Here is a 12,414-nt window from a genome sequence, read left to right as displayed (position 1 = left end):
GTATTTAAATACTATGCCATTTGGTGCATATATTAAGTATTGATATTAATTCATTGTCCCTTACCTTTAATCATAATACAGTTTCCCTGTTTCTCTCTTAATCAAGTCAATTTTTGCTTTTGATCTGCCTTTTTTTTTTACTTCAGCTGAATTATAGTTTTTTGCTTCTTCAGCCCCTATAACTCTACATGCATATTTATGTTTCATGTAAACAATATACTGTCAAGATTCTATTCCAAACTTTAATTTTCTTCTGTTTTATGAGTGTGTGAGTTTTATTCACATTTAATTATTCTTAACTGTGTGTTTCCCTCCATCCTATTCTCTAATATTTTTTCCTTCTTTGCTCCTTTGTCAACTGTGGACAAAGAAGACGGTGGTGAGAGACAAGCACGTTCAGTACCATGATATATACTTGATACTCCTTCTGCTACTCTGCCCCTCCTTTTTTCCCCTTTCTTTTCAAACTCTGCTTCATGATATACCTATCAAAAGTTAAGAGGTTTTTTTTGCTTATAACTTAATTCTTCTTTCTATCTATTCTTATTCACCCCCTCTCTCAGTTCCATTTCCCTAAGGAGTTAATTGCCTTTCTAAGACCAGACTTGGTGTTTGTCTCCATTTTCTCTTCATTTCTTCTTGTTTTAGTGAATAAGTTGGCCCTTCCCTTTGCCAATGCCAAGTGCCCCGATCTTATCCCTCTTGGTCACCTAAAGATCCGATTTTGAATATCAGGTGCACTAACCCTAACATGGTATCAAAAATAACTTAAAAGGTAATGAAGATTAAATGAAGAGCTAATTTCCAACAGCAATGCAAAGCCCCAGCAACACTCCCCAGATGGCAATTATCTGTACAAGAAACTTTCAATGTCATCGGCTCAATTGAAATGGAAGCGTGATGGAGCCAACTATGGCAGTACCTTTTGTCTAGACTACCCATAGATAGGGAATCTAGCCTTGCAGTTGTTATAAATGAAGTTCTGCTGGTTGAGTTCAGGCAGCAGTCACTATTTGGCTGGGTGGCATATAGTTCCACTGGCCTGGTTCAGTCAGCAATAATTATTAGTTAGAACCATGAGAGCTTTGTTCAACTTTTCAATACAAACACTTTTATAAATTCCTCATCTCTGCACCCTCCTATCCCCATCAGGAACTTGCCCCTTTGTTCATACCTCCTCTCTAATTTCCAAACTCTCCACTATCAACTGACTCCTTTGCTGTTGCCCCCAGACATTTCCAGATCTCCATCAACCTTTAAAAAAACCCTTCACTTGGCTCTACCATATTTTCATATTACCATGAATTTCTCCTTCCTTTCACACCCTTTTTTCCCCTAGAAAAAGCTGTCCACTCTGCCCTTATTTTCACATTTCCCACCTTTTAGCCCCTTTTAATGTCTTTATCTCCATCCCTTCACTGAAACTTCTTTTTCCAAGTTCATCCATGATCTCTTTACTGCTAAATCCAAAAGACTTCTCAGTTTTCTGAAGCCTCTGACACTGGATGACCATTTCCTCCCTTGGTTTCCTTTTATGCCATCCTTTCACAATGTTTCCTCTTTCCCAAATCTAATCATTCTGTCTCCTTTGCTGGATCTATATTCATGTCCTACCTGCTACTGGTGTGTATATCCCAGGGCTCTGTCTTGAGCTCTCTCCTCTCCTCTCTTTCTCTCTGATCTCATTCCTATCAGTCTATTCTGCTGGGGTGGAGGGAGGCTTCACATGCTTGGATTAGCCCATCTGCTGAGATGGTTTTTACCAGGGGTGGTGGCCACTGTGCATACTGCAGCTTTTTGGAATCATGGGTCATAGTTGGGTGAAAGGTGGACACCAGAGGTGGGTGAGCAGCCCTGAAAAGGTGTTAATCATCCCTGCATACCCCCTACAAGCAGGTGTTGTTGGAGTGCTTAGAGCTTGATCAGACATTGTGGACAAGGACATCCACTGCATCCTGGGCCATGGCCAGTCATCCTAACTTTTGTCTTGCCAGTGGACTGTGATGATTCTGGACAAGTGAGGCTGATGACTTTGTGCAATTCTTTGTCACTTAAATCCAATTCACAAGCAAGACAAGACATTACCCCATGATGTCACTGGTCCTTTTTTTTTTTTAAGCAATTGGGGTTATGTAACTTGCTCAAGGTTACACCGCCAGTTATTATTTCTGGGTGTGGTGCTGAGTATCTGAGCCCGGATTTGATCCAGGTCATCCCAACACTGGAGCCGGTGCTCTTACTCGCTGAGCCACCTGGCCACCCCTAAGCAATTGGGGTTAAGTAACTTGCTCAAGGTTACACGGCCAGGTGTTTCTGGGTGGGTGCTATGTGTCTGAGCTCGGGATTCGATCTCCAGGTCTTCTCAACACTGGAGCCGGTGCTCTTACTCGCTGTGCTACCTGGCCGCCCCCACTGGTCCTTTTTGAAAGAAGGGACAAACAACAATCTCATTCTATGCCCACATATCTAGAACTACCTCCTCCCTGAGTTCTAGTCCTGCATTTCCAACTGCTTGTTTTGGACATCTCATCCTGAATCTTCACAGGGGTCTCAAACTTAACATGTCCAAAACTCAACTGGTTACCTTTCTCCCTAAACATATACCCTCTTCCAAACTTCTGGTGAAATGATCACCACTCTTGTCATGCAAATTGCAAATTAGAAGGCACCCTCAACTTGTCATTTTCACACACCTACATCCCACTCACATATCTTATCAGTTGCCAAGTGTTGTTGATTCTACTTCAACTTTTCTTGCTGCTGTCACCTCCTCTCCACTTACACCCTAACTACCCTAGTTCAGGCCCTCATTGGCTACAACCTGACCTGTTTTTATTGCTGTTCAGTCATTCCCCAGATGTTTTTCAGATGATCTGTTATTTCACCACACCTCTCATATATTGTACTTGGAGGTTTTTTTTTGAAACTAAGACACTGTACTTCTTCCAATTGTCATCTTATTTGATTCAGGTTAATGTTTTAGTTTATCAAAGTATGTCAGTTACCTCTTCTAATTTTAACAATTATGCCACCTATGCTTTTGTTCAAGCCACTGAGAAAAATGTTAAACAGTGCAAGGCCAATCACGGATTCCTGGAGTACTCTATTAGAGAAATACTTTCAAGGTTAAATTAAACCACTGATTACTTTTTGAGACCAGTCTTTCAGAGTTCTAAACCTACCTAACTATGGTATTATCTGGAATAGTCATCTCCAAATATTTTTATTGCATCCCCCACCAGCAAAAAAATTTTGAGTAAACATTTCCAATATAGTTATATTTAATTATTTATAAATTATGCACATTATAAAATCTACACAAAAATAGGAATTTAGGAAAGGATGAGATAAAGGTGAAATATTTGATCCTAGAGTCAAGAGGGAGCCACAGGAGTTTGTTAAGTAAGGAAGTGACCTACACTTTACAAATACCAATTTAGTAGCTGTACAAGGATAGAAATAAAGTGCTATTAAGGGAGACTAATTAGGAGGCTATTACAAAAGTCTAGGTGAGAGATGATGAATGAGGGTAGTGAATGAAACTGATGAATGTGAGATAGATATGACAAGACATAGCAACTGATTTGACATACAGGGTTTGAGTAAAAAGTTGGGGATGATACCAGTTATGAAAATGCATGACTAGAAAAATGGTAATGCTCTCAATAGAATCAAGTTAATTTGGAAGAAGAGTGGGTATGGAGGGAAAAGATAAGGTAATGAGATCTGCTCTGCAGAGCACAACCCCTCCCTCCTTGCTCATCCTGTGCAACCCACTCTGTCTGACCCCAAACTAAAATGGTACAAGTGCCTATAGCAGTGATGAAGTGATCTTAAAAGAAGGGTGTAGGGACATTATGGAGGAGTGGTGGTGATGGTGGTGGAGGAATTTTACCTGCATAGTTACTATGGTGTATAGGTCATGGTTAGGTTATAACCACCCAGAAAAACCATATGTACAGTCATTGGAGACTTAGGGGTAGGAGATGGTGTTGGAGATTATTAAGTGATAGTAGCTATAGGAGGTAGTGTAGCTGTGTTGGAGATAAGCCATTACAGGAAAGTTCAAATGCAACCCTTCTCATCCCTTACCTGGGTGATCACATATTCTTTGGGGGTCATGCCTTAATCCTTTTACTGCACTACTGGTCTGCAATACAACCTTTCATTTCTTCTACAAGGCTTGCATAAGAAACTTTTGCAAATGCTTTGTAATAGTGTAGGAAAATTTTATCTACAGTTTACAGCATTTTCCTGATCTACCTATTTACTAATTCTATCAAATAAAGAAATAGGGATAAGTGATTATCTTGATGATGCTATGGTGTTATGCCTTCCTATTTCAGATATTCACTAGTCATTTCTCTTTTTACAATTTAGGTTTATTTTGTTTGATTAGCAAGAATCTATTTTCTCTTCCTTCCACTTCCACCCACCATTAGAAAAACACAAAAAGCCCATATAATAAATATAAATAGTCCAGCAAAATAAATTCCCACATTAGCTAGCTCTTTAATAATGTGTTCTAAAACAGTGGTGTCAAACTCTAATAGAAACATAGTGACTTAGAAAACCATTAATTCACATTATTTGTTATATCATATTATATTTTTATTTAAGCATTTCATAATTACATTTTAATCTTATTGGACTCACTCAGTTTTATGGGCTGCTTACAGCCATCAGCATCAAGTTTAACACCTCTATTCTAGAATGTTTCCAGGGATTGAAGTCAAACTTTCTGGTTTACACTTTACAGAGTTCATTCTTTTCCCTCTTTTGAAAATGGGATATTTGCCCTGACCCCAAACTTCTGTTCTCCATCATCTTCCAAAGATCACTGACAGTTAAACTACTCTTTGGTTTTTTTGAAAGAGGTCATAATGGGGGCAGCTAGGTGTCACAGTGAACAGAGCACTGACCCTGGAGTCAAGAGGACGTGACTTCAAATCCAGCATCAGACACTGAACACTAACAAGCTGTGTGACCTTGGGCAAGTCACTTAATCCCAATTGCCCTGCCTTCCCCCCTCCAAAAAAAAAAAGAGATCATAATGGTTGGCAAGAATTAGTGCCTGATTAAAGGTAATTTTTTTTAAAGGAGCCAATTAGAAAGTAGTCGACTCGCTTTTGAAGAAGGATTGGTATGATGTCAGGGCATCATCTATGTTCAAATACATAATATTGGCAAGATACAGAGTCACAAAGGTGCACTGAACAAATATAGTTTCTGATGGTCTCAAGTGTTTGGTTTTTGAAATGATATATGCTGATGCACAGAATAATGGTGCTTTTCTTAAATTCTAGTGCATTACTGAATATGCTCAGGGTAAAAACCATTTGACTAATAGCCATGAAATGACCCTTACCCCCAACAAGATAGGCTCCATGTTCAAAAAATGGGAGGTCATGAATGAAGTTTATGTTGATATCAAAACTTCTTCTTCTTTTTTTTTTTTGCTTTTTGCAGGGCAAGTGGGGTTAAGTGACTTGCCCAAGGTTACATGGCTAATTTTTGTGTTAACTGTCTGACTGGATTTGAACTCAGGTCCTCCTGACTCTAGGGCCAGTGTTCTATTCACTGTGCCACCTAGTCACCCCAATGTCAAAGCTTCTAAAGGCTTAGTTGTTCCATCTCCTCTGTGTTGGTTTTTACCAAAAGGTTCAAAGACCAGATACTGAAAGGCCCAGTATCAACAGGTCTGTCAAATTCACAATATGAGGGAAATCATGATTCAAGTATAGGCAAATGACTTAAAAGAAACTGTCAATAAACTGATTTAAAGCAGCATTAGAAAAGACAGAAAAAAAAACAACTTGTGAGGCCATTTAGTCTCTCCATTCTATTTGTCTGAAAAGTAAAGCTACTCAAGAAACCCAAATTTGAATTGAACTAGACTGTGAAAGTAGTGACTCTGGAAAACCTACTGGGGATGAAATAGACATTAAAGTAGAAAAAGATGATAAACAGGAGGTACCAATTCAAGAATCTATCTAAAATAAGAATTGTTAAAGGTTGGAAATTAAAAAACTATATCATAAAAAATTTCTGACAATGGCTAAGCAATTACAGCTGTCACTCTTTTTGATGCTCAATAACACAGTTCAACTAGATTGGATAAACTGAAAAGATGAAGGGCAATTTGGGTTGCAAGGGCAGGGTGCCATCTTATTGTCTTATTACTTATCTTAGGGATCAATTAACCATTAGCCATTGCTCTTTTCAAGGCTCTTCAGTTCAGGGTTCTGGGTTGTTTCTATAACAGTTTTTTGGGAGATAGTGGTCAAGGTGATGATAGTTTGACTTGCCTGGTGCATGCTCTGCCTCCTGTCTCTCCCTGAGGGTGTTGCTTTAGCTAGGCCAGGTTGCCTGCCCTGTGGGTAGCAGCTGGTGAGGATGGCCAGCCCTTCCTCCACAGAAGCCACCTCCTTTGATGACAGATGGCTGGGCTGGTGGTAGGGCCAGTGGTCAGGAGAGGGTTAGAGGGAATGCAACCTCTCCCAGGGCTCTTGTTTCCATTTCCTTGTTAATGGCAGTTGGTCGGTGGTTGTTGGTGATGAGGAAAGCAGTCTCTTTCTCTACAATGATTTCTCCCCTCAATGTTATCTATGGAGGCTGAGCTGGAAGCAGGTCTGGTGGATTACTGGATGCTGTTATTCCCAAGGCTCTTGGGTTGATGGTCCTGGGCTGTCTCAATCAGAGTTTGAGTGAGCATAAAAGACAGAGGAGTAATGTATAATAAATCTGGAAAGGTAGGCTGAGGTCAAACAATGAAGAGCTTTAAATTTCAAAAAGAAGTATGTATTTTATCCTAGAGAAACTAGAACTTTTTTTTAGCAAGGTAGTAGCATAGACAAAGCTGTATTTTAGGAATAGCACTTAGGCAGCTGTGTGAACTATGGAATGGAGGAAGGTAGAGACTTGAGGCAGGGAGACCAATTACATGGCTATTTCAATAGCAGGCAAAAAGTGAAAAAGGTCTGAACTGGGGCAGTCATGGAACATGTAGGAAGAAGACTGTGGATAGGAGAGATGTTTGGACAATTTTTCATACACAGGTATAAGCTGTAGAAGTTATACCTACATTGATTTTCCTTTTCATACCTAAAGAAAACTAAGAAAGAAGTTCCTGTGATTCTTTCTGGCACTGTTATTTTATCCACACAGAAAACTTCTAAACTCAATCTGCCTCAAGTTCTTGGCATGGACCAGCAGTAGTTCAAAGAACACTATCATAGGGGTCCTGGATTTCAGTTTTCAGCTCAGCAATCTAAATTTAGTATATTCCTGCTATACTTACTTCTATGTCTTTTAGACCCATGTGTGTGTATGTATACATCATAACCACAAACTCCCCTACATTTCAAAATTAAAAAAAAAATTGGAGTAATTAACAAAAATTTATTTTCTCTTCTCTCCCCTCCCCATCCCACTCCAAGGAAAAGAAAAACAAAACCTGGCAACAAATATTCATAGTTAAGCAAAACAAATTAGAAACACTATCTATGCAATTAGCAAATTCTCTCAGACATTGAAGTGCCTTGTAATGTATATAACCCACTGGCTGATTCAAAACTTCCACCTGTTTCAGTCTGTCCCACTATGCTCAGATGTCTAAAGGTCTCAGGTTTTAGTTATCTAAAGGATGCTTCCCTCACCATATTGATAATAAATGTCCTTTTCTGTAAAAACTTTCTTTTTGCTTAATAGCCCACCACAGGTTGTCCTTCTTAGAAATGTACTTTATGAAAAAGCATTTTGATAGTCTCTAGAAGCATAATGATCCTTCCTAAATCTTATCAACTGTATTTAACCATCTCTGCCCCTAGAGAACAAATCTATTCTCTGAGGATCCTTAGGAACTGTTGGGACTGAGAACACATGCTAGGAATCCTGTCCTAGGGACAGCTATTTATAAATCCTGCACTTATCCAATAAACAAGGGAGCTCCCACTCTGTTGTTCATAGGCTTTAATTTGTATTTTTCAATAGTTTTTTTATGCATAAGTCTAAATGGCCAGCCTTGTTCTGTGTGCACTAGTGATCTGGAATATCCTTTAATACTTAAATGGATTTGTGATCTCATCCATGTGGATACTCCTTCGACAGGTGAACACAATCTATGCATGTCTTCTCAGCATGTGCAGTTATTGTCTATGGTCTTCCAGATCCACTGAAAATTTACCCAATGCCCTGGAAAACTTCCTCTGACTCTCCAATATTCAGGGAGAGCAGTGTAGCACCTGAGATAAATATCACCCCTTATTCTCACTACACAATTGGCCTACTTCCTTTTCTAGTCATAAATATCCTTGATAATATTTTAAGGTCAATTCTTACATATAAGCCACTGCTGGTAACAGATTGATCTCTCATAGTCATCTTTTGCCTTCCCAAGTGGAGTTTTGAGAATTACAAAATCTTCTTGTTAAAATGGCTATCAGAGGGAGTGGCTAGGTGGCACAGTGAGTAGAGTGCTGGCCCCGAAGTCAGGAGGACCTGAGTTCGGATCCGACCTCAGACACTTAACACACACACACACAACTTAGCAGTGTGATCTTGGGCAAGTTACTTAACCTCAGTTGCTCTCCAAAAAAGCAAAAAGAAAAAAAAATGGCTATCAGAGGCCTTCTTATCCAACCAGAATCTGAGCAGGCATTCAATCAATAACATCAAAAATAAGGAGCAGCCCAGCTTCTATTGGAACCACTAGCTCTGAAAGCAGGCTACTCCACTTTTGCATGGCCTTGATTTTTAGCAAGTTTTCGTTACATCTGGAGTTACTTCTACCCACATTGCTCCCAGAGTTCTGGGTGCAAGAACACATTTTTCCCCCTTTTCCACATGACAGCCATTAAAATATCTCAAGTCAGCTATCATACCCCCTCCAATCTTCTCCAGGCCAACATTCCCAGTTCCTTCAACTGATCTTTCTATGTAAAGATCTTGATATCCTTCACTATCTTTTCATCTGGATGGTCTCCAGCTTGTCAATCTTCTAGAATTTTGTATCCAGAATTGAACATCATATGATCTTACCAGGAAAGAAAACAGTGGTATTATCATCTCCTTAGTCCTAGAGACTATTCGTCTTTTAATACACTCTAAAACTATAAGCACTTTTTTTTTGGTGCCATCATATCCTAATGCTGACTTGTATTGAACTTTAAATAGTTAAGACCTTCCCCATTTTGTGCTGGTGAAACTGAATTTTTAAACACCATCTATAATACCTTAAATTATACCTGCCAATTTTCACTTTCTCTTTGGCTGATCAATGGTCTGTGCTGCCTGTATCTTTCTGGATCTTGCACCTGTCATCCAATGAGTTTGCTAGAGATATCTCTTCCTGCTTTCTGTCATCTTAGCTCCCTAGCCTCTCTTATTCCTTGGTCCCTCCTTCTGGCTTGTGAATTCACTCATAATAATGAGCAAATAATAAATAATTAGCAGAACTTCTCTTCTTTGGGCACAGAAATATCATACCCAGAATGGTCAAAGGAAAGCAATTACTCTCACTGGAGTTTCTTGTACACCATTCTCCTCTGGGTATAGCAGATATAGGTGGAGAAATTCCAACACAGGCAAGGCCCCTCCAAATTATTTGTTCAATTAAATTAATTTCAATTAAATGTAAATTCAATAAAAGCTAGTTGTGGTAAAGAATGAGAATAATAGGTCCTTACACTCATGTAGTTTACAGTGTAGTAAGAGAATATGACATAATGTAATACAAAATGGTACATGCTAAATGCATAGTAAATCTCAGACAAAGCATTTTGTAGCATGAAAGAGAAGAAAAGGTCACTACTAATTAGAGGAGGTGGCATTTGAGATGAGCTCTAAAGAAGGGGTATGAATTAAAAGAGGTAGAGGATCTTAGGCCTGGGACCAGTATTGGCAGACACAAAAAGAAAATATGAAGCATGTATGGGGGATAAAATGTGTTTCAATTTGGCCGGCACTTAGAAAAGCTGAGTGAAATGAAACTGGAAAGGTAGGATGGCACCAGGTATGTAGCAGGCCTGAAAGGCCAGGAGAACACTTTTCAGTTAAAAAAAATTATTTAGTACCTCTCAGCAGAGCAAGGGAATATATAAAATTGAGGTCAGATATCTCTAACTTCATGAAACTTAGTCTCAAAAGGGCAAAAACACATTAACAGATATCTATAATGTATAATTACCCATAATAAAAGCATTTGATAATTGCAAATCAAAATGCTATTTGAGTTCAAGAGAGAAGGCAGTCACTGATGGGGGAGGAGATAATCAATTAAGTCATCATGGAGGGGATTCTGGTACTTGTTGGGATTACCATTCACAGTTCTACCTATCTCACAGGGCTTCTGTAAAGATAAAGTATACGATGGAGATAAAGCACCAAACAGAGCGGTTACCTGTTATTGGCTGTCCCACTGACACCTGTATTATAGTATCTTTGGTTCACAGCGATGGACCAAAGGGCTCTGGGGCCTATATGTTGCTTGATGCAACTGGGAGCTATTATCAGCTATTATTTGCCAAACCCTTTTCATTATCAAATGATATATTTCTAAATGATATACATGTAAATGAACTGGGACTAGACCTGTAATTTCATTAGTAGTGGAAATGTCTAGGTGAGGAAATTCCCTCTACCAATGCAGGTTTTCACCACCTCTGCAACTAAACGATCTTAGGTAGCTGTTTTTTGTACTGCCTTACCCAAGGTCATATAGCCAGCCTTCAAGAGAGGCAGAACTTGAATCCAAGTCTTCCTGGCTTTGAGACCAGTTCTATTATACTAAGAAGCAAAGTAGATAGAGTATCAAGCCTGAAGTTGGGAAAACTCAGTTTTCTGAGTTCGGACCCAGCCTTAGCCACTTACTAGCTGTGACTACGTGCAAGTCACTTAACTCTTCTTCCTCCGTTTCCTCATCTGTAAAATGAGCTGGAAAAGGAAATGGCAAATCACTCCTGTACCTTTACCAAGAAAACTCCAAATGGGGTCTCGAAGAGTATGAGAAAGCTTATATACGGCTGAACAACGACTATCATCTGATAATGTATGTAATGGCCTTTAAACACCTTAAAGCATTATCTAAATGGTACATAGCTATATTATTATTATCCTGGCAGAGAGAATAGGTTACGGGATATGCAACGTTGAAGAGCCCTCCTTGTTATGGCCATGGGCAAGTCACTTAACTTCTCTGAGACACCATTTCCTCTTCTAAAATATGGTGAATACTCCCTAGCACCTATTTCAAGGGGTTTCTGTAAGGATCAAATGAAATAATGGAGTGAAAGCACTACACAGACAGCAGTTATGTGTTGTTTTTACCTGACTGACCCCTGCATTATGAAATCCAAAAAGAACCTTGGGTTCACAAGTATGGCCCTTAGTGCTTTGGGGCCTCTACGTCGCTTAAGGCAACTGGGAGCAAAGAGACCGGAGGCTCTTCTCACCTTCCCAACAAGTTGTTTATAGTCCAAAAAATCAAATTGGGTGGGGAGAGAGGAGAAAGAGTAAAGTATCTTAGTTCATACAATATACCGAAAACCCCCCAACCCACCCCCGTCTCTAGCCGACATCACTTCCGGTCACAGGACTCCTCCCTCGGCAGTTGCCGGAGATGTGAACTCTCGCGACATTTGCTAGCGCGAGATCTGCTGGCTCACCCTGGCTACGTCCTCCTCCTCCCCGCAGCCTTTCGGCAATCTCCGCCAGTCCCAGCCCCAACCAATCTGTAAACCGATAACATTGATCAGGATCACCTCGAACCCCGATCTGCGAGGGGCGTCAGGCGGTGGTAGTAGAGCGCGAGCTGTGCGAAGAGGGTAGCCGTGGCCGTGACGGCTGTCACGGAGCGAGTGGCGGGCAGGGGGCGCGGGAGGGGCGACGACGTGCCGGCCGAGCGGCCGCTCGATTGTTCAGGCCTGGCCATGGCGCCTCTCCTCCCCCCCGCCATGGCTCCCCGTGTCCCTGCTCCGCTCCTCTCAGTGAGTGAAAGTGGCCGCCGCCGCCGCCGGCCCAGCGCCCGCAGCCGCCTCAGCGCCGCCGCCATCTTGGGGTCCCAGGAGCCGCTGAGCGAGGGAGCGAGGAGTGTCCGCGCCCAGCGTAGTCACCGAGCCGCGGCCCCAGCGAGCGAGCGGCGGCGCCACCATCGGCGGGGCGACCCCCCCCTCGGCCCCCGCCCGCACTCCGCTCACTCTCCCCCCTCCGCCGCTGCCGCGGCGGCGGGGCCCGGCGGCCCGAGGTGAGTCCGCTAGGCGTGGGCAGGCGGCCTGGGGGACGTAGGCCGCACTGCACCCCCCCCCTCCGCGGGCGGCTACAGGGCCGCGTCTTAAAGGGGCCGTCGCCCCCAGCCCTGCGGTTTTGGGGAGGGGGGAGAAGGTGGGAGCTTAGGGAGGAGGGGCGTGGGCACTTCTG

The 12,414-nt window shown here is 41.6% G+C and overlaps 1 protein-coding gene across 1 annotated transcript in view; it reads left to right on the top strand.

The window, feature by feature from the left end:
* Positions 1 to 12,095: 12,095 nt before the first annotated feature.
* Positions 12,096 to 12,414, top strand: part of INO80 (INO80 complex ATPase subunit) — a 125,679-nt gene continuing 125,360 nt past the window's right edge. Inside the window, exon 1 of the mRNA XM_069105765.1 lies at positions 12,096 to 12,241. The gene's annotated coding sequence lies outside the window, so the exon portion shown is untranslated. The remainder of the gene's footprint in view (positions 12,242 to 12,414) is intronic.

This window comes from Petaurus breviceps, unplaced genomic scaffold (assembly GCF_028583685.1).
Source record: "Petaurus breviceps papuanus isolate PSGF00001 unplaced genomic scaffold, PetGlider_PUasm1.0 77, whole genome shotgun sequence".
Taxonomy (NCBI): domain Eukaryota; kingdom Metazoa; phylum Chordata; class Mammalia; order Diprotodontia; family Petauridae; genus Petaurus; species Petaurus breviceps.
The sequence above is the reverse complement of the archived record's forward strand: the minus strand, read 5'-3'. Positions and strand labels throughout refer to the sequence as shown.